We start from the raw sequence: 24,011 nt of genomic DNA on the forward strand, positions 1-24,011 counted from the left end.
TTGATGCTGCTCATGCTGTAAATGTACACGGTGCCTCCACGAATGTCTTAAAAGAAATACCCTTGAAAGATTGAAAGAGGAATACCCTTGAAAGCTTGCTGTAGTTATGGCAGCAGGTATCTGCCATTTGTGCTGCCATTGGAGATGTATTCACTGGTCTCTGGCAGACAGGGAGTCTTCCCCGAGTCTAAACAACTGCATGGATAGAAAGCAGCATTCACATAGCCTGTGCTTTTACACCCTTCAGGCTCCTTGTTTTGTTCTTCTGGACCCCTGCCATGATGTAGCCTTGGGTGTTAATTCCAAATGCAAAGTGCTTGGTCTGACTTTCTTAGCATTTTCCAGAATGACTGCTAATTACATTGGATCTGAGCTGCTATTGCTATGCTGCTGCTATGTTCCAGTTTCTGTCTCTTGTGCTCTCATTTGCTCCCCTTCTTATTTGCCTGAAATGAAAGGACTCATTTAGCGGAATGTATTTACCTGAAGAATTATGGTTTGGTCCCTTGGCCGTAAGGCTGGTTGGAGGCATTTGGCACCAAATCAGTTTCAGTGGATTGCGGCTGCCTGTTCTTGTTGTATAAGGTTGCCAGTTGTAGTTTATAGTCTGTGTGGAGCAACTAATCTCTCTCTGGTGTAAAGGACAGAGCTGGGTTGCTGTATACTATACATTACATCTTATGCCAGCTGGAAAGATTGCTAGGCGCTCTGGAAGTGTTTGGTTTTGTTTTTTTTCTTAAAGTAAGGACTTTTACTTAGTTTCTAGATGTAGTCTTTTCTTCTCTTGATTATCTCTTAGCAACAGGCTTGAAAAGTGTTAAGAAGATTAAATGAATAAATGAAAAAGGAGACCAGTGGGAATTTTTTTTCATTCACTCCAGAATAGGACAGAACAAATGGAGAGAGGTGCAGGATTGATCTACATCTGAGCATCATTCCATCCCACAACTAACTGGTAAAGGGTGGAACAACTGCAGATGTATATGATTGACATTTATCACAACTCCGTGTCTGTAGAATTGTTTAGAAAGACGGGGGCCGGCGGGAAGAAATGCGTCTCTGGGTCTTTTCATTTCACGTTTGTTTATGAATTCAAAATGAAAATCAGAGCTGTATTAAATAAAAGTTATAAGAGGAATAAGCACACTCTAGATTTAATCTATTTGTTCTATTTGAAGTCAAGCATGAAAATGAGGCAGTTAGTGCAATGTTTTTTTGGTAGGTTTAAATTACCCCATAACAAAAAAATAAGAACAATTAATGAAATACAGTGAAAGATAGCCCTTTTTCCTGTTTCTTCTTCCCATGTGATATTTGAAATAGATGAAAAGTAGTGAATTGCTAGTTTAGGTTCATGCACGCTTGCAGTAAAGTAGAAGGATGGCTATATTCAGTCAGAACTCACATCCATGTGACCTGTTATTCTGTCTCAGACAGTGATCAAATATGAAGGCCTAGAAAAGAATATAGGAAGTGATTGTCCCTTTTTATTCGGCACTGGTGAGGTCGCATCTTGAATACTGTGTTCAGTTTTGGGCCCCTCACTACAAGAAAGACATTGAGGTGCTGGAGCATGCTCAAAGAAGAGCAGTGAAGCTGGTGAAGGGTCTAGAGCACAAGTCTATGGGGAGTGGCTGGGGGAACTGGGGTTGTTTAGTATGGAGAAGAGAATGCTGAGAGGAGACCGTATCACTCTCTACAACTGTCTGGAAGGAGGTTGTAGCGAGGTGGGGGTCAGTCTCTTTTCACAAGTAACAAGCAATAGGACAAGAGGAAATGGCCACAAGTTGTTCCAGGGGAGGTTTAATTTGAATATTAGGAAAAATGTGTTCACTGAAAGGGTTGTCAAGCATTGGAACAGGCTGCCCAGGGAAGTGGCTGAGTGACATCCCTGGAGGTATTTAAAAGACATGTAGATGTCCTACTTAAGGACGTGGTTTAGTGGTGGACTCGGCTGTGCTCGGTTTATGGTCGGACTTGATGATCTTAAAGGTCTTTTCCACCCTAAATGGTTCTATGATTCCATAGTATTCTTATATTATACCTTTCCAGCCTTCAGCTATTTTCAGGTCAGGGACACTCGATACGAACATTTTATGGAGGTATCTAGCAACCATCTGCGGATTTTTCTTCGATGAACTTTTCAAGCCTCCCCTGCACCCCTGTGAAACATAAGTAATGAAATATGCTTTGGCAAGAAGTTCCACAATTCAACCATCTCTTTTGAGCCTGGCTTCTTGTAGCTTAGTTTATTATCCTGAGTTCTTAGTTTATTATTATTTGAAAGAGAGTGTTTAATCAAACTCTATCCACCTCTTCTTCCTTGTTACTTAATTTTATAAAATTTTACCACAGCTCTCAGCCTTTTCTTTTCCAGGCTGCAGAGATCGAACTCACTCAGGCATTCAGTGTAGGGAAGAAACTCCATCTCTTTGCTCATCTCCGAGACCTTAAGATGTAGAAGGAGGGGAGAGCCAGAACTGCACACGGTATTGAAAATACAGATGGACCATGGATTTATACAGTGGCATGGTGAAATCGAAGCAGAGTGTATTTTTTTAGACTACCTATATATTTCAGAGAACTCCATATAGGTTTGTGAGTTGATGCAGGCACAGTTTCTCCTCTAGAGATATATTTAGAGTAGGCTGCTGTTTTACCTGTCTGAATTACCAACTAGGAAATTCTGCTGCATGCCCTGTGTTGTGGAGTGGTCCAAAGAAACTAGCCTTGGTGTAACAAAGATGAGCCCAAAATCAAACAATTGATTTTACATATGTGTGTGTTTGTGGCTTCGTTAGCTTTAAACCAGGTCTATATACAAATGAAATAATATCAAATCAGTTACGCATAACCCATCCGTGAGCTTAATTATTGTTCTCTCATTTTGAAGATCTCCTTTTCATTAAGCTCGGGGGAAAAAAACCCAAAAACAACAAACCAAAAGGCAGTCTGCGCCCATGACAGAAAAGTGATTCAATATTTAAAATATTATAGGTAAATTACCAAACAAGTTTTTCATTTTGTTTAGAGATTGCCATAACTCGATTAATTTTACTGAGGTTTAAGGTCTTTTACATTGGTTGAAGACCAGGGTCAATAAATTCAAGTTAAATTCAATTTGTATCAGTGAAATTACACTTAAAATAGTAGTTGTTAATGGTTCTGCAAGTACTTTTGCTGACTGCATAGAACAGGAAGAGTTTGAGCCTAGAATGTATTTAGTAGTTGTATGTGTAATTTCAACCAAGAGTAGAGCAATTTAAAATTGTTGGAACAAATTTGATGAGTTAGGAATTCTTTTGTCAGATTGTGAGCTAATTGCACAGTTGATAGTATTATGGCAAAAGGACATCAACAAATTGTTCTTTTTAAGGAAGCCTTTCCAATGCAGCCAGTAAAGGACTCAGTCTTTTTAAGTCAGTAGAAGACAGTCTTGCTCCCAAGTTGACAGATAGGTAAAACAAAAGCTGAACAAAATAATTTTGTTTCAGAAGTAACTTGAAAGGGTCAGTTAAAGTTGAAAGCATTCTTCAAGCTTTTGAAAAGCCTTTGTCCATTCGACTCTTGTACAACCAGTGCTAACCATGGTTTTGCATTTTCGTTACTTTTTTTTCAGCACTAGAAAGAAACACTTGTTTAAAGCAGGTGGGAGATCTTTAGTATATTTAAGGGACATTCTTTATGGCTATTTATTGCCTTTAATCTTAACTGACAACATGTACATGAACATCCTTAATATAGGAAACAGTTCATAAGTTCGCTGTAATGTTGGTAATGTTCCTGTCCCTTCTGACATCATATTTTGTTTTAGTTTTTAAATAATTCCATACTTTGGATGAATGTTGTTGTTCAGAGAATATCTAGTAGACAAAGACCAAACTCAGGTCAACAACTAACCTTTCAAATAAGTAGGAATGTCTTAATGATGGGAAATCAAAAGAGCAGTTGATCACAAGAAGCCAGAGTGATTTCCGTTAATGTGTTTTTAGCCTGACCTTCATGACTCTGATCTTTTTTAAAGCCAAAGTCCATAATTGAGAAGTATAGTGAAATTTATGGAAATCTTCTCTCTACTTGTTAAAAATGAAACACTTGCTTGAATTTAGGTATGGATGTCAGATACTTCTAAATCCAGTAGTACATTTTGAGCTGATCTCAAGGACTCAGCACAAGCTTAAATGTGTTTCTTATTTGTTTGGAACAAGAGAACAATAAAAGAAAAAAAAAAAGCATAGAGAAAGAATTATTATTATAATAATTAACCAAAGGACCTGGTTTTACAGGCTAAATGTTATGCTGCTATCTTATGAAGAGGTAACTTAGTAGCAGAGATTACTAAAACAGTACATTCAGCAGATAAATATGCTCCAAGTACATTTTTTTTTTCAATATAGTCTGTTGAAATCCATAAAATCCTTAAAACAAATTCCTTTCCTAGCCAGAGATTAATAAGACCATAATGTTATTTGTATTGTTACACTTCTTAACTTAAGCAGCACACAATGAGTTTACACAGGCACTGAACAATCTCTTCTTAAAAAGATTTTATGAAACCATTTGTAAACATCCACAGCAAAGTAAAGCTCAGTGGATCCATCAGCACAGTATTAGCTGTGTTTGCATGTCATAAAAATACAGGTACTCGTTTAGTAGAACCTGATAACTTCTGTAAAAAGAGAACAGGGTTGGTATAATTAAAAAAGAAAGGACAACCAGACCACTGGGGATTTATCAGCACTGTAAAGTTAGTATGACTGGTTACTATAAGAAACTTTAATTAACCATTGATCACACTAAACATTTTAACGATCACATATGTATTGTGATGTACAACATGCAGAACTGCTTGAGGCATCAGAAAAAATGTATAGAAACCAGAGTGTCAAATGTCCCATTAGTAATAATAACTGCTCTTCTACTACATTTATTATTTAATGTAGGGATATGGAATTTATGAAGCCAACTGAGATTAAAATGTGAAGTACTTTGCAGGTTATGGAAATGCTGTAACGACTAAGCCATCAGCCTAAAATGATAACTTTTAATACAGGAAAACACATTAGAAAGAACTGGGAAATAAAACAGTAATACTTTTTTTTTTTTTTTTTATTCAAAGTAATCTTATGATTACCTCTTCTCATAGCCTCAAAGAAGGTGATGCTAGCCAGAAAGGTACTATTCTGAAAGAAAGCATTGACTTGTTCGCTCCTAATATAAAAGTTAGCTCATTGGCTTGGAGTGTCTCATTTGAAATTAAGGTAATTACATTTCTCTGTTAGCTTAACATTCCAGATGACCTATGATTATAAATAATTTCCATCTCTAATTCCGTATTTTAGCTGTAGAAGGAGTTGAGATCCTAATACAGATCAGTGGTGTAATGTGTATGTATAGTGCCTAGATTTAAAAACGTGTTCTGAAAAGCCAATTGAGTCTAGCTTAGTAGATTCCAAAAACTGATGGATAGAGAAAACGAGGTACTCTGAATTACCCTCTCCAATAAATACTGAAGGCTTTTATACCTCTCTAGCTTCACTAGGAGATTAGCTGGTAAACTTAGCCAGCTAATTCAGGTGTCTGAAATATAGTGAAATGAACAGTCCCTTATGTGGGCTCCTATTTGTGCTGCTGTGTCTGGCCATAACAAAACTGGTTCTTCATACTTCAAGTTTTCTTAGAATGTTTCAAGCCTTTACCTAAGAGATAATAGTGAATATAAACACTCTGATAATTTTGTACTCCTTATCCACGGAGGAGTAAATGAGACCAAGTTCTTAATTACTGTAATGTGAAAGAGCCCATAAAATACCTAAAACATTTATAATATGTCAGATGTCCTACGGATCATTCTTGGTGTTTCAGTAGTAATTTTAGTAATGTATTGTATCATTCTGTGGGTTCTTCATTCTTGCTGTTGCACAGAAGTAATCTAAGACAGTAGACAATTCGGTCACCTTCTGCTACAATAGCGTTTTGACAACAGATTAGGTTGCTACTAATCTGCTATGAACCATACTTGTAGATAATCTGATATTATCTGTATTGTGAGATCGCAATCTTAGATGAATACTACTGCTTAGTGACCTGTCTATAAAATAAGATGATTAAAATATGATATACTGTGGTACACTATTTTTGTTATTGTCTTTAGACCTTCCAAATTCTTGTGTCTGTCTGTTGAAACACAACTATACACAAGAAAGCTCTGAAATTTTCCTGCCATCCAGAATTTTAAAAATCCCAGAGATAAACTTCCTCTCGAGTGATATACAGTGTTTACCTTGTCTGTAACTTGAAGTTATTTTCCAGACTTGTATGTCTTGCCTTAATTTAGAAAAACAGTTGGCAGTGTACAAAACTGCATTTATTTCATATGTTGCTGAAGGTGAAGAAGGATGACAAAATATGAGCTTCAAGTCTATGCTCCAAAGGACTTGGCATGACCACCCTTAAATTGTAACTTAATTTACTAATTCCCCCATAATTCACAACTAATATAATAAAATTTAAGTTGAAAATCTACAGGATCTTGCAGACTGTATCTAAGAACCTTGCTTATTTTGACGCTGAGCTATCACCTTTGATTGTGGGGTTTCACTGTGTACTTTTTCCTCTTAATCTCTTTAAATGTGTTTTTTCTAGTCTTGACACCAAATTAAATGGATGGTCTGCCTACAAATCACAGAATCGTAGTGGTTGTAAAGGACCTTCAGAGATCATCTAGTCCAACCCCCCTGCCAGAGCAGGGTCACCTAGAGCAGGTTGCACAGGAACGCGTCCAGGCAGGTTTTGAATATCTCCAGCGAAGGAGACTCCACAGCCTCTCCGGGCAGCCTGTTCAAGTGCTGTGTCACCCTCAAAATAAGATGTTTTTCCGCATGTTGAGATGGAATTTCCTGTGTTCTATCTTGTTCCCGTTGCCTCTTGTCCTGTCATTAGGCAGCATTGAAAAGAGCCTGACCCCATCCTCTTGACACCCACCCTTTAGATATTTATAAGCATTGATGAGATCCCCTCTCAGTCTTCTCTTCTGTGGGCTAAACAGACCCACGTCTCTCCGCCTTTCCTCATAAGAGACATGCTCGATTCCATTGGTAATCTTTGTAGCCCTCTGCTGGACTCGCTCCAGTAGTTCCCTGTCCTTCTTGAACTGGGGAGCCCAGAATTGGACACAGTACTCCAGGTGCAGCCTCATCAGGACACAGTAGAGGGGGTGGATGACCTCCCTCAACCTGCTGGCCACGCTCTTTTTAATGCACTCCAGGAGATCATTGGCCTTCTTGGCCACAAGGGCATATTGCTGCCTCATGGTCAACTTGTCCACCAGGACTCCCAGGTCCCTCTCTGCAGAGCTATTTTCCAGCATGCTTTTCCAGGAAAATGCATGTTTACTTCTACTTTATTGAATGTCTGATTTATTGGATATAAGAGAAATTTAAAAAAAATTTAACGTGTTTATTATGTGTAATTTGCGTGACAGTACACTGCGAATTTGATATTCAGTAAGAAAAGATTATGATATTTACAGATATGACATCATATATTTTCCAAATTTAAGAAGACTGGATCATTGATCATTGATATTTTGAAAAGTGGTGGAGGTGTATGGGCAGTTTGGGGAGTGGGTTCCAAAGGAAAACAGAAAAGAGAGTCAGTATTTAACATAGTTAAATTGATTAAGTGGTGAACAGTTTAGAACTGTACGACCAGGTATGGTAAAGCAGTATTTGTCCCACCTATCAGAAAGCAAAGAAAGCATAATTTGGGCTTTTTTCATCTTCTGAATTGATTTGATTCTTGGAAGCCAAATGGTAATTGGCAGAATTTAATATTATCCAAGAAGACAATAGTGTCTCATTTTTGCTGTTTCACCAGGCTAGGGGAACAGAAAAGGTCAGAGGAAGCAGAGATGACTGCTCTATCTTAAGGTTACTTTCCTTCAGGAAATTCTCAGTAGATATCTTACGTCATCCATAAATTTCTTATAAATGTTATGTATTTCTTCCTGAATCGTTTCAAACAGTTGCATTAGGGTCCCATATTAAACAGACTTCAGTAGATCTGACATTCAGACTATATAGCATTAACAGCTAGTCTCATGCATTTAAAAATAAAATAAAATTTTGAACTCACACACTGATTACAAAGCTGTCTTCTCTTCACTAGGATTTTACCTAGTTTAGTTGCAAAGCGAGGAACTCATCTTTTCTCCTCACAGGGGAGATAAGGCTACTAAGAATGAATGCTTCATATCCTGTCTCTTCTGTGTTGGTTCTTTGTGATTATTTCAGAATGACCCACATAGCATGTAGATATTACACGTCATATCCTCAGTGTAATTCTATTTCTCCATGGATAATAGGAGCGCATGGGACTTAACTTCTGGTTCTTTCAAAGACTTCAAACAATTAACAGGTTTCCTGTAACTTTTCAACCCATATGATAAAATAGATTATTTCTGGTTGTAAGTGATAAGATTTTTTTTTTATTTAGTCCTGTTTTTATGGATTAGAATATGCCTTTTGTTTTTGCATACACAATTTTCCAGGTGAGGGAACTATGTGAGGCAATAGAACACCACCTAGTAGTGGTGGCCGTGCTGCCTACTCTGGCCATCCATCTCCTAAAGGAACATGCTTTTCAACTGATGCGGCAGTTTGGAGTGTTGCTCCTGCTGGAGGATGGGTTTGGAATAGAAAGGATGGAGGACAGTTACTGCTGAGGGAAGGAGGAGGAGTAAGGCTTTCCAGTACCACTAATAAGCAGTAATGAGAGTTACTGCTCTCATCATCTAGAAGCAGCTTACTGCCTCCTGCCTGAATTTTTCATCACAGACTTGCCAGAACAGCTTTCCCGTTCCTCTCCTTCTGGGAAGAGTGGTTTCAGACACCCTTGTCTGCACGCACATGTAGACTTGCACAGGAGATTATGTGGGAGGCGAGTTAGCTTCAGAACAAAACATCCAGTACACCACAAGTAAGCAAACAGCTAGAGAGGAAGGAGATTTCCACCTTCAGTTACGTCTCCAGAAAACCTGACTGGAACATTTTCATGGATAGACTGTGTCGTCTTATTCTTGCTAGTTAAAGCTGACGGTTGAGCAATGAAGCTTTCTGTGGATAGAGCGATGAATCTCCAGGAGACATAGACTGACATTTAAACCAAGCCAGATCATAACACAGCTGTATCACCACTGTCTTCCTAATTCTTCTGCATTTGTCATATAACTGTCAGAGTCATACCTTGTGTTAGTTTTCGGATGGGAGGAGGCTGTAGGGCACAGACTGTGAGCATCTTTGTATTTTTCAGCGGATAACTTCACAAACTAATGTATCTTGAAATAAAAATTTTCAATCCAAAGTCTTATTAAGAAGTTGTATTCGTACATGACTTGCAGCTGTTTTTTTATAAGACAAACATTTATGAGATAGTTACTTATATAGCATTTGCTAATTAAATATTCCCATAAATCACAGCAAGAAAATTTTTACAGTACACAGGACAGGATAAATTGAAACGTGCAATTGAATATTGATCTACGGCCAAATAAAAATCTTTTAAATGTAAAGCCTTCACTTAATTTAGGCAGTATCAAAAATAACATCAATGGACCTGTAACTATTCTCTGAAGACCTTGTCCGGAAACATAATACAATTTTCATGCTGTCCGGTGATGGATCCAGTTAATGGAATAACCCTGTAACCTTTAGTGTTCTTATTCATATTCAGGGGTAATATAAATATCATCTGTCCTTCCCTTGGGCTGTAGAACATTAGGCTAACCTCTTTCTTCAAAGCCCAGTGTGCTGTGGTTGCTCTATCTGTCTGATGCATTGATTATTTTAAAATAACTGGTGTTATTTTAGTCATAGAAGACTTCTTTACTAGACGTTCAATGTATTAGGGACTGAAAACTGCATTTAAACTTACGATATTGAATCTGTACCAGAGATGTATCAGACCCAGAGAAAAAATATTAATGATTTATTCAAGGAATTTTCCCTACTAGATTTGTCGCTTCTAGTGTTTCCTCATGTGGGGATTTCTGAATTAGAGTTCAAGTAATCATACTCATTTTCATTTAATGAGTGGTCTACCTTTTCCATAAAGCTTCCTTGTACTGAAATTCCATATAAGAGTCTAATTTATAGAATCTATGGAGAATGAATATAAAATAAAAATAGTTTTTGATTTACTGGCTTCAGCTTTCACATGATTCACATTTTACACATTTAATAGCAGGTTAAACTGTAAATTAGAGTATCCTCTGGATGGAGGTCTGAGGGGTACTTGGCTTCTTGGGAAGTTTAGGGGGTTCAGCACTTGTGCCCTGTAGTTCCTAACTGCAGTCTATGGGCAGAAGGGCTACTAACACCAGAGCCTGTCTAGTAAAAGGCGTTCAGCTAGGAGTTTTCACTAAAGGCTGTAGTAAATATCTGAGGAAATGAACCCCAGACACCTTTTTTTATTAAATAGTCCTCCATCACTACGTTATCCTTCCAGGAATGCCAAGGCAAGTACAGCCCAGGCAGGTTTAATGGAGGTAAGCAGATCTGTCATTCCTTACACACAGCTGCCAGTCTGGCGTTTGTGTACTCCTGGAGCTAAAATGCAGCACAAAGAGACAGGCATGGGAATTGGGCAGAATGATGAGCTTGAGTTAAACCAAGGGAAAACTCTTAGCTATAATACCTTGTTTTGGAAGAAAAGTAAATGTGTCAGAAGAGACATTAATTTCAAGGAGGAATTTTAAAATAAGAGGGCTGAACTTGAGGAAGAAGTGCAGAGAGCAATGAAATACAGGATATGGGGAATGAAAAGTTGTGAAGGGGACAAGATGCATAGTGCACTTGTATGGTGATTAAGATGAAGCAAGTATCAGTCTTATAGTGATGGTAAGTCTTCCTTTCAATGTCCTGTTTTATATGTGCTTAAAAGAAAGTGCTGATGGTGAATGGAAAGGAAGGTATCAGTGGTTTTTTTCCTTCATCCAGGCTTCTCACACCACCTGGTGGGTAGCTCAAACCAGAAAATTCTAAACATCCTAAGGAAAGCGTGGCCATTGAAGAGGGAGAAAAGACAAAGCGGATTATGTGATCCTTGACGATGAAGGGAGGGGTTTTTTGGATACAAGGAGGGCTATGTAGTCATTTATTTTCCTAAGTTCTGTGAAACGTATAGGAAACCTACAGCTCCTGGCAGGGAAAATGGTCACTTATGTGTATCTGTATCTGAGGATCATTGTGTATTAGCTTATAATTTTTTCCCATCTTATTTAAAGAAGCTTTCTAAGAAGCATTCTAAGAAAAGATTCACTTACATATTGATTCACTGGGCTGTTTCTTTGTTCCAGTTCACGTATGAAAACAGCAGGTTGGAAGCAGGACTCCTCCGTGTTTCTTCTGGAACCAGTGAATATGTAGCAGCCAAACACTCAGACAGCGCTGCAGTGATGAGTGCATTACTAGACATATAATGGTCACAGCCTTTCTGCACCATCAGGTTTTAATAGTTGCTGGTGCATGTAGTGTGTAAAATAAAGCGTGTGGCTATGGTTCTGTGCACGTCTTAAATATATGCCTGCTGCCTTTATGCACAGTAAAATAGAGATGAGAAAGGGAAGGTAATGAACTGGCAAGCTGTCTTTTGAGTGGCTAATAGAGAGAGCACGATCTAAACGAACAAGTTTAGAATTAGATGCCGGAACAATCTGTGTCTTCATCCTCAGCTCTGTATTCACAGTTGACCTCATCCTTAAAGCCCTTGTTGTTGCATTCCCAGACCTGTAAAACATCTGTAGTTGTGCTTAAGCTTTTAAGCTGAAATCCGCAGAATCACTCACAGGCTTGAAAAATTAGACTACTTATGAGATTTACTGGATTGAAAACCAAGGGTTCGTTGCTTTGCAAGACTTAACTATCCCTCTTTTATCAGACGTGTCATATAAAATCAACTTGATGTCAGCAAAAATAGTCTTTCTGACATTGGACAGTAACACGTTCACTAGCCTGCCCTAGCTCTAGCAGTAAAGCTGAGACCGTTGGGCTCGTTTTCAGTCAGGATTGAATTTGTCTGTCCATAGCCCTACAAACAGAATTAAAGGGCTATGAGAAATAATTAGCTGATGCCTGTCACATCCTTTGAAGATGAAAAATACTTTCTAAGTGATACTGTGGTCACCATGACAGTCCTTACCTTTGCAAATGATTACATGTAATCAAAAAGTTAGAACCATGAAGAGCACCATGATAACTGTATTTTCATGGTAGAGAAAATATAAGGTTGTATCATGACAAGGGTTACTGCAATGTTCTCCATCTCTTCTGAATTCAGTGTCAGTAGCAAAATGTATTAAGCACAGGAGTAGTTATCTTTCCTTCTGCATTCCTAACAAAAATTTTATGTGACTGAAACAGGAAGGGAAGGCTGGTACTCAGTGTGCTCTGGAGTTTTCTTATATGGAGCATTTCAGGAGTGAGCCTTGGGGTTCTGGGAAAATGACCACAGTCTAGTAATATAGATTATCCTGTTACAAATGATCCTCCTTATTTTAAGTTTTCTAGAATCAAACTGCATTTACCATGATGTATTAACAAAGCTAGATTCTCAGGGGGCTGATTTATGAGGTTTTATTCTGGCTCTCTTAGTCTTCTCTTTGTACAACTTCGGCTGCATAAACCGAACAATGCAGAAAAATATTTAAAGAAAACAAACTGAGGAAAAATGTGAGAGTCCTTTACAGCATCAGGACTGTGGAGAAATAGCCTTCACACCTCTTGCTGAAACATTAAAAATGTATTCACGGTATAGTATCAGGCAAAATTCTGTAAAGGGAGAGATGTGCACAGTGTACCTCTGTCTTGGAGTACTCTTGTTGCCAATTTCCTTCCCAAAGGAGTGCTAGGTCACAACTTAAAGTGGCTCTTCAGTCCCTATAGGACTAGAAGATGGGAGCCTGCCTTTGTCATATGCTGAGCAGGGGTGGAATTCACATCACTGTATTTGATTTCCCATCCATTCCTCATTCCGCCTATCTGAGAGCAAGTAGTGCGTCCTAAGAGTTTTCACTTCCTTTAAAATAATAATGTAAAAATATTTGGAGTGAAAAAAAGGTAGGGTTTTTCACTTCTTATAATACAGTGCATCCATACAAGATCCAGACAGAAGGAAATCCTACAGACAAGCTCTGCAGGGCTGTTTGTAGGCGTAGGCTAAGCCGGCAGAAAGGCATTATTCCCATCCCTACTGTGAGAGAGAAGAGGAGGACTGGGGCAGTCAGATGGGCATTGCCGCTTGGGCTCTCCCTCACCTCTGCAGCTTCACGGCCCCAAAACTGACCCCATAAGACTTGTGGTGAGTACCTTGCCCTTTACCATGACACTACTGCTTGCTTTGTTAGGTGGGGTTTTTTTTGTAGTACAGGCTATAAAAATAAATTTTGCTTAAACTGGTGAAAATTCTTGAACAAGATCTAAAACCACCTATTTTTTTCCTATTGCCTTCATAACAGAAGAATGTAAAGCCAAGACTAGTTAATGTCCTTGGTTTTATTTCCAAATAATATATGCCATTTATGTATTCGACTTTAATCCCAATAGGATTAAGGTTTAGAAAAATCTGCTATTACAGAGTGTCTAGCTAAGGCACATAATTGTTGGTTAAATGTTACCTTCCTGTCTGCATTCACTCTGTTTCTCTTACTCTCTAGACTGGCAAGGGCTTGACTTTCAAAAAAAAAAACCAATGAAGCAAATGAAGCATTATTAGAAAATAATGTTCTGAGAAAATGTATTTCCTCAGTCTTCTAACTTTTTTAATAAATTATGGACCTGTTTGGGTTTTTTTAAATTTATTAACTGCATAATAAACAAACAACCACACACAAACAATAAGAATAAAGCCTGTTGTTTCAGTAGACCATGTAGTCCCTTTTAAAATTCATTTGTCAGTACATTCATAATTTTTTGTTTGCATATTTAATTGGTGTTTTCAAGGCTCTGAAATATAGAATCTATGAAATAATGTTCTTAAGGAATCCGCTCTTTTAATGTTTTATTAGTTTCTGACATTGTATGTAGTTTCTTTTTGATGGGTTTAGGCAAAGATTAAAAAAAGTTAATCCAAAATGAGCTTAATGGCCTTGTAAAGATTTACCTCACATGAGCTGTATCAATTACAGAAATTCTGTCAAAACCCCACTGATTATAGACCTGAAATTGATTTCACATGCAAAGTTGAAATAAATAATTTGTATTGTTTGCCTTACAGATTTTCGGGCATGACTGAATTTTTTAAGGAATGCTACTCAAGTGTCATTTTAAATTCAGATAAAATCTGCACTCAATTTCAGATGCTTTCCATTCAAATGCTAGACAGGTCTTGCATTTTCTGATTTATTTTATTATTATTATTATTATGTTGAAAGACAATCTGAGTAATTTCTGTTGTTAAGTATACAAAATGTTGCTTTTTTAATAACTTATAGTCTAAAACCATTACAGTATGCTATTCAATTTTCTTATACGTGCAAGTGCTATAGTATGCATTTCTGTCTTGCAGTCACTGTTGTGGCTATGCTATAGTATAAAATTAGATTGAGTAGGTATATTTAAAGAAATTAGCTTGTGTACTGGTGTACAGGCAGACGGTGTGATAAACAAAAGAAAATTTTGTAGTGTTTCAGGCAGGTCCTCATTTTGATTTCCATGTTGCCGACTTTGTTTACAGTATTCTGGCTAGCTAATTTAAAACTAACTTAGATATGTTGCTCTATTATAGGTGGTAACAAAGGGCAGCCTGGTTATTCAATATGATTCTCTTCTAAGCGAAGTGTAGGGCCAGAAGTTTCCTGAAAATTACATTTATATACTGACAAAAAGAATGTAGAACATCTGAAACTCCACAAAGAAACACTTTTAGCCATCTCAAATCTTACATGAAATGAAGGAAGTATATAGTTCTTGTACCAGTCCAGGCAGAGCAGGGCTCATAGCTACATTAAGAACGGTAAGCCGCCTTTGCCACACATCACATCTTCATAGATAACCTTTTAATGGAAAATGAATTTGCAGTTGTATGATTATGAAGCCATAACTGTAATATCTCAGAGCTCTATCATAGAATCATGGAACAGCCTAGGTTGGAAGGGACCTTGAAAGATCATCTGGTCCAACCTTTCATGGGAAAGAGAGCCTAGATGAGATTATCTAGCACCCTTTCCAATTGCATCTTGAAAACCTACAGTGATGCATCCACCATGTCCCTGGGGAGGTTGTTCCAGCGAATGATTGTTCTTATTGTATAAAATTTCTTTCTTATGTCAAGATAAAACCTCTTCTGGTGCAACTTGTACCCGCTGCCCCATGTCTTCTCTGTGTGGCTCCTTGTGAGGTGAGACCCTCTGTTCTCTTTGCAGCCACCTTTTATGTACTGGAATACTGTAATGAGGTAACCTCAAGCCTTCTCTTCTTCAGGGAGAAAAGAAATTAACTCCTTCAGCCTTTCCTCGTAAGGCAGGTTCTCTAGCCCTTTGATCATCAGGTCTGATAATCAGACCCTTTCCTTCAGGTCTGATACCGTGTCTGTTTAGACACTGGGACAGGTCAGATAAGGGTGTGGTTGTGCCCCTTCAAGTGTAGCAGGGTACCAAATAAGTGTCCAAAAACGTTTATCAAAGTGTTTTCCTCTGTCCCCCTCTGCCATCTTTGTATTATTTGTGTGTCATGTTTTTAATGTGTGTGCATGTGTCTTTCTGGTGTTCTCCATTTCTCAAGCCCCTCTTAGCAGCCTTTTCTCTACTGCAGAGCTACGGTGCCATCATAGGAGTTTTTATGTCTGTGTTCCAGCTAAGAGTGTAAATGGTAAACCTGTTGACATCCATGGTTTAAGATGTACACAGTGTACACAGTGGTGCCCAGGTGACAGGACCAGAGGCAATGGGCACAAACTGAAACACGGGATATTCCCTCTGAACATCAGAAAACACGTTTTTACTGTAGTCGTGACCGAGTACTGGCACTGGTTGCTAAGAGAGGTATTGGAGTCTCCATCCTTGGAGATACTCAAAAGCCATCTGGACATGGTCCTGGGCAACCAGCTCTAGATGTCCCTGCTTGAGCATGGGTGTTGGATCAGATGACCTCCAGAGGTCACGTCCAACCTCAACCCTTCTGTGATTCTGAAACTCTGTGATATGGTGGTGAGAACATTCTGATTAAAATACAAGCACCGCATCCTAATGTGAGTGAAAGCTTAGTCGGCTGCCCAAAACTTTAGGCTGTTGTAAATTCTTTTGTGATTGAATTTTACACCTTTTCAGTCATTGCTCTACACACAATTGGTAAAATTACTTTTGCTGTCTAATATTCACTGTTTACCTAAGGGAAGAAAGGAACGTCTTTATAATAATACGTTCTGTTTGAAAGCTAAGGAGGAAGAAAATGGGGAAAAATATACAGTTCTGTAGTAATACAAATTCAGGGATTTCAGTCACCATGTCTAGAGTTTGGCTTTGATTGTGTTTAAGCAGAAAAGCAGATACTTGACTTGTACCATATGCATATCAAGAAAACGTTCCTATAGCAGAATCTAGGGGTAATATCAGATGTACTGTGGATAGAGGTACTGCTCAGCTGCATCAGCACAGCTTCTCCAGCCTGGGAAGGACTTGTCACAGTTTCAAATGTTTATGGAAGTATAATGTGGAGAAAGAGTCATTCTCTCTTTAGCCAGATGAGTAAATTTGCCCTGGTAATGATTACTGGAACAATATATAAAAGAATAGTAAGTGGCACGTGAATAAAGTATTCTTTTGGAGCAAGTATTCACAGGCGGTAGTATGATCAGTAGAAATATGCACTAAATGCTATACCAAATCTTCAAACTTAATTGCTTTTCAGTCTCACCTAAGGTTTTAAATCCTTTAGTTACATGGATAATTATTGTCTCAAGTATATAGATAAATGGAAATGGGGATGCAATGAACATTGCAGCATTGAAAATATAGCCCAAAAGCATGATTTCAAATCTCAAACTAAACAGCTCTTTCCAGCCATTTGACAGTCTGTGCAAGGTTAGCTCACTCATTTTATTATACAGGTTAAGAATCTGAACATGTCATCTTCTTTTACACAAAATGAAAGTACATCATGTATGATTTTTAGACTTTTCCTCTTTATTCTGTGAATCGAGCTCATCATATCGGTAGTGAGAGAGAAAGCTTTAGACACAAAGCTTTTTAAATTATTATTATTGTTGTTGTTGTTGTTGTTTACATTATTAAAGGATACCCCCAGCCTAGCAAGCAAGAAGACTCCATAAGTCTTTAGATATTTTGCAATTTTTAAAAGAAATGAAAGCTGAAAGTGCTACATGTTAATTTACATATCACTAATCATAAGCAATAGCTATCTTATGTGTTGTGTTATGTATGCAGGTAAATCTTTTTCTAAGCATGAATGAACCTTTCATCCAGAATCCAGATCTGAGGTCAATTTCCACCTTTCTGTCATCTCAGTTTAGTTTAGTTAAGAGGTATGTAGATGAGATAATACAGAGGTAATATCATTAGATGCTTGCTGAATTACAGCTTTTTTTGGTGGTCTTATGAACAGATCAGCAAATTAAAGAAGTAACATCCAACAAAGTCTGCCAAGGTTGGTATTTTGTATGAACAGAAGTGGTATGTCATAGGAAACATTGATACAGAATATGAGCAAAACATATACTTAATATGAGCAAAACATATTCTATCTGGGACACTTATCTAAATATGACCAATGAGAGCTGTACAAATAACTGATTTTCTGATTCTTATTGTTTTCTAACACTGGAAAAATCTGAAGAAACCTGGATAGTATAAAGAAGTCAAGATTCTTCATAAATTGAAATGCCAAACAACTATGTCAAATAAAATGTCTTTTTACTCAAATCCAAATATTTTCTATAGAGTTCATCCATTCCTTTTAAAACATATGAATATTTACTTTTTTTTTAAATAAAGATCTTATTTAGAAAAGGCTTTTTATTACTATCTGAGTTGATTTATTTTTTTCCAGGACAGAACATGCTCAAAATAACTAAAAGTGGTGACAAATTTTGGTATTGCTGAATCTACAAGACTTTTTTTGAAGAATAATACCAGGTTCACCTATTAAAATACAGAATTAAAATGAATTTTGATAGTATATGTACATGTAGTGGTATTTTAGAGGAAAGCGAAGCTAATACAAATGTCACTTCTTATTAGGGAGCTGCTCAAAAGCAAGTACTGCAGTTGTAGGTGTAGGAGTTAGGCACCATCCACTGTTTTGTTGCAGAATATGGGTTTAACCCAATGCCATAGCATGGTACTGGAAAATACAATTTGTAGCACAGATTTCTGTCACCTCTTGGAAAAACTGCAGTGCTACTCTTGGCTTTGAACTGATCAAATTAGCTGGCAAGTTATCTCCAATTTAATTTCCTTAGTTACTGTTTTATGATGTCCAGATGGTTACAGAACATATCCTGAATACTGTCTGGATTGGGACTTGCCAAGGAACTGCATGGAGATCAGTGTCTGCTTCATTGTACACGTTTGAGACTCTGCAGCCAGGGTGATAAAGAGATACATATGTAGGAGAACGCACTAAACATGCTATTTAACTGCAGTCTTTTTCCAACAGCTCAACACAATGCTTCTACACCAGTATATTTTGACAATCCTGAGCAAGTTTCTGAGCTGCCGGGTCACAGGGCAGAAGTGGTAATCCCTATCAGGTCAAGCAGAGGTGTATTAGTGCAGGGCTTATGATTCCAGAGCTTTGTAACTTCATATTAAATGCTTCAGGCATGAAGGAGAGAGCTTGTGTGTTCTTTGTGCAGGCATGACGTTGGTCCCTTCAGTATCTGTTTTAGGTGATCAGTGTGCTATTGCTTAAACTATACCTGATTTTATTAAATCTCACTGTAACCAAAATAAATTTAGAGAGGCGAATATTTGTGTTTTTCTTTCTTAGCAGCAACAGATCTGCTTTTTGAATTTGTGTTCCCTGCGCTTAAAACCACAGTGCTGTCTGAAAACTATAGTAATATATTTTCCTTGCAAATGATTAGCCCCTTGCAGTTCTGTCTGTGGAAATACTTCTGGTCACACGACAACATGACTATGCACTTCTCTTGCATTAAAGAATGGTATCCCATAAGAGTCCTCTCAACATATTTTTTCATCTCAAACCTTTAATTTAACTTCAGAAGTAGTCATTTTTGTTTGGCTAATCAAACTTAGATTCCCATGAAATAATATCATTAGTGCTAACTTTTTATTTTCAAAAGCCACTTCTGTTTCTTCCTGATGTCGGTCCTGAGTCCAGATACAAAGTAATGAGAGATTTTTCTTCTTACTTTTTTTAGGCATTCTTAAGATATACTGGTAGCTTATGGTGGTTAACATTGTCATTAATAGCAAGTGTTCGAGAAATAGTAAAAATTCTTAATAATGTATGCATTTTCATAATGCTGTGGGATATGTACTGACCTCTGTTGGTTGCTGACATATATTTGAACATGGGAGGATTAATAATGCAGCTCCCTCTGCTCCATTGACATGTCTGCTCTGAATCTCAGAGGAGGCTGCTTTTTCTGTAATAATCAGGATTATTCATAACCCAGTTATATTGAACAGCCATATATTCTCAACCTGAACTGCAGCTTATTAACCAACTATACAGCCCAGGAATTTTAACTAAAATATTAATATAGTATGCTATTCGCTCAGGACAATTCATGTCATCACAATTGGACAGGTTCTCTTGCTGCATCATAAATTCTGATTTTTAATAGATTATTACACACCACATCAAGCTAACTGTTGTCATGCAGGATGTTGTCTTCTTGTCAATGATTTTTTTTTTCCTGATTAATAGCCTCAAAGTTTCATATCATGATATTTTAGAGATTGGCTTTGTTTTACACCTTCACGTCCTACAGTTGAAATCTGACATTTTAGTGGAACTTGAGTCTCCTGAAGTTGCTACCATCTGTTCCTCACTGAAAACATCCTAAGACGGAACAGAGTACGATACGTAGTTTATATGTAATAAGTACATAATATGCATTCACAGTGGAATGCCATATTATTAATTTAATCATACACATATTCAAATAATACTAATATAGTGGACAGTACTACTGAGCAATAGTCTATGGAGTGTGAAAAGACTGTTTTTTTTAATGACCCTTGTCATATTACAGTGTATTGCAAGAATCTAGAGCGTAAGTACAGAACGCAAAAACTGAAGAGGTCAGATATTAATTAAACAGATAGTTCATGTGGGTCTATAAACAATTCCTCCTACTCCTACGGAAAAGCCCAAGAAAGTATTGAAATAATATTATCTCTTTGGTTGTAGGCTGATGTTTCCCCAATCATAAACAAAGCAGTTACAGTGTGTGACCCAGGTACTGTTGCCTATGTGATATTATAAATAGGAATAATTCTTGCAGGCACTAAAAACCTAAAGGTGAACTAAGGAGTTCAGTATATCAGTATAGATATTCTAGTACATCAGATGATTTTATTTTGACACTCTGATTACTTATTTTGAAGAACGATTATCTGGTATTCTTCAGAATTTATTTCTCCTCTCAATTATTTTACTGTTTATGATCTGCATAACAATATGCTGCAGCCTTACTCAGATTTTTAGCTCTACTCTGGGATGTAAAATTAGGCCTTGAGCACTTGTGATCATAAAAGACTCCTTGACACTTCTTAAAAGAGAGAAAAGGGTTAACCTCCTGAAGAGTGGCTTGCTCTGCTAGTTAAGGCCTAGTCTGGGTAATTCGTTCCATTTTATTTATCTAAAAAGAAAAAAAGAATGGCCAGATTGTCTGTCCTGATAATGCCATAAAATGAGTGTCTGTCTGTGTAAGAAACACCATGTTTTCCCCAAATATAACTAATTTGGTGATTAGTGAGGAAACTGTCCCTATAAGCTATTCATAGAAATCTCATATGCTGTAGTAACAGTGCAATTTAAGTTATAAAATAATACATTTATTTTAACTGATACGGATTGAGGGGAACTGTTTAGGAACATCCTCATAACTCTGATTTGGGAATCTAGACCAAAAAGCGATATTATTATTTGGAAGGTAGCGTTAAGCGTTGCTGTAGAATTTGATGTACTGGAGGTGAAGGTAGAGGGGGGGGTTGATGTTCAATTAGTTGTATTGAAAAGTACTGAAAGTATCTCTGAGTTAGTTTATTCTAAGATTAACGCTAAATTGTAAAAAATGCACGCTTTGTTTTGTTGTTTTTTTTCAGAACATTTAGTTATGAACATAGTCCAAAGTATACTTGAGCCTCTGCCTTATGCACATAGATCCTGCACTGATAAGACGCAGTGTGACAAAATATGGATTTCCCCAGCGTATTTTGGTGTTAATAGGATGAAGGGATTAGGATTTTTAATTATCTGTTGGAAACAGAAGCGTCATCATCAGATCAATATGCTGACTCTTACAAGTATTTTGTTTTCCGTGGTTCCTGAATTGGGCTTCAAGAGCAAGTCTGTGAGGGCGTCAGTATGGTTTGGACTGTGTGAGAAAAAAATTCAGAAGTTTGCTCCCAAAGAGAAACTGTGTTCTGAACTCCTACACTTGTGACTACCTTTATGGATTGGATTGATTGGTTTCTTTGTACATCCCTTGGGGTCTGCCAGTTCTCAGGGAGAGGGAGTTCCTCTCTAGCAGGTTTGTCTCTGTCGCTCTTTTCTCTGTTATTTGTGTACTTCAAAATCTTTTTATTGTGTCGGGGAATCTAGATCTAGAAACTTGCCGTGAGTTCCCTTAGGGGAGATGTTGTTTGAAGGTTGTTTTTTTTTCCCCTATTTTCCTTGCAAATGGACCTAAAAGGTATTAGAAGACGGAAAGAGCTAGAAAATGGTATAGCTAGATCATCAATTTACCAGATCACACTCTGTAATTCCAGAGGGATATAATGAAACTCCAGTTACTATCCTGGAATCTGAACTATCTTTAGTTTGCAGGCACATAGTCCTTTTTTTGTTTGTTTAAAAAGCAGTCATTTAAAAAGTAGTAGCCTCTTCGTGTCATTAATCCCGCCCTTTGCAGACTGACTAGTCCTGGGGAATATACTGCCAGTAGACAAGTCTACTGCCTGGGCATAATTCTCGGCAGTAAAGCTGGCATTGGGCCTGCAGGAGTAGATTACTATGGATTGTTTCCCAGGAGCAGCTTTAAGAATTATGTCATTTGGCATCTGAACCATATCTTTGGGAATACCCTCTTCATGACTTTCAAAATTCAGTCTGGATATTCACTCTGGACTTAACTTTCAGCAAAGTGCTCGTAATTCACCGCAGATCATTCCACGTTAGACCCCTTTACTATAGTTGGCGAACTTATGCAAAACTGTCAGTCCATGAAGGAAGAGCTGGGACCTGGTGATTGAGTGTTTTGGCCTTGGAGTTGAGGAAGCAAGCAGGTCAGTTAACACTTTAAGGATTCTTGCTTACTGTCCCCATCATTCATCTGAAACGAGTCTCTGCCTACACTATATTATAATATCAATTACAGATCTGAGCGTGGTGTTTGTAATTAAAGCCTTTGTTTTTTTCTTTTTTTCCTCTCTTTTCTCTTTTTCCACTGTTTTCCTCTGTCTTACAAATTTATTGAGTGTAGGGAAATGGATCACTGTGTTTTCAAGTATCTGAGTATTCTTTCAGACTTCTGCTGCGATTTAGAGAAGCGTTTGAACTGTCCCATCATTCAGCCAAACCTTTAAGCACATGCCTGAATGTCATTCATTTAAGAATGCATTAAGGTTACGGATTTTTTCAAGTGCTTTGGTGAATTAATATTTTAATTTTTAAAGTAGAGGCTTGGCTTCTGGTAGGGGACTTCAGTTATTAATAGTAATAATAATAGTATAATGTTTTGAAAATCCAAAGTGATCGTGGTTTGATTGGGCTAACTGCTTCTAAACAGAAGAAAAGAGTTTTATGCCCCACTCTGGGCATCTTTAATAGATAGGACAAATAAAAAGCAGGAGGAAAAATAGCATTATCTCTACTGTATTATTGGGAAACTGCCATTCAAAGAATTTTAGCAACCTGTACAAATGACAAAGGAAGCATACGTAGCAATAGAAATGACCCCTTGCCTTCACAATCTTCAGCCCCCAGCCATCCATTCATTTTCCCTCACTGCTGTGATGTCCCTGAAAACCGGTATGTTCCTTTTTCTTTAATTAACAGTCAGCTAAAAGATACAAGTCCCTTTTAGAAAGAAGAGACTTGTCTTTGACATCCTTTGTCAGATTTCCTGTAATTGGAAAATCTGGAATGGCTCTGCTCATGGGAGCTAAATGTTAAAATCCAAATTCAGTCTTTAGCCTATTAAAAACCATCTCATTTTCTCTTCCCTCAAGCAGCATTGTCAAAATTTGCTCCCCAGGTGTCTGCATAGATGGAAGTTACAGCTGGTGTCTGTCCCGCTCTTTACATTGATGTTTGTATTTGTCCATCTGACTGAATGCCACCTGCTGCAAGGGCAAGAGGGTGGGATCACCCATTTCTGAACAATGTCTTTCTGCCAACAGAAGGTTATTCAATTAGGCAATCATTCCTGCTTAATGCTGGATGGGATGATGTCAGCCACCTGCACTCTCTCCCCCTCACTTTCCACTTCCTGGGGACAACAGCCTTTTCTGTCCCTGGAGAGGAGGGGAAGGTTTTCAATCTGTTCTCTTTTTGCATTAGCTTCTGACTACAGTTATTAGAGTCTGACATTTGTTTTCCTTTCAGACTGAGGCTATATTCAGTACGGACACTTTGTAGAAATACGAATAAGCATTTGATAAGATATTAATGTTCTCGCCCCCCTCCCTGTTCTAGCGGGCTGAAATTTTCTCTTGCTTGCCTCGTCGTGGGATTAAGAAATTTCACGTGCTTCAAGGCATTACACTAGGACCACTAAGGGAAGAGTCAGAATTCCTAAGTGCA

The 24,011-nt window shown here is 37.7% G+C and overlaps 1 protein-coding gene across 2 annotated transcripts in view; it reads left to right on the forward strand.

Moving 5' to 3' along the window:
- Positions 1–24,011, forward strand: part of CDH12 (cadherin 12) — a 573,557-nt gene that overhangs the window by 275,960 nt on the left and 273,586 nt on the right. The window lies entirely within an intron of this gene.

The sequence above is a fragment of the Chroicocephalus ridibundus genome, chromosome 2 (assembly GCF_963924245.1).
Source record: "Chroicocephalus ridibundus chromosome 2, bChrRid1.1, whole genome shotgun sequence".
In the NCBI taxonomy this organism is placed as follows: domain Eukaryota; kingdom Metazoa; phylum Chordata; class Aves; order Charadriiformes; family Laridae; genus Chroicocephalus; species Chroicocephalus ridibundus.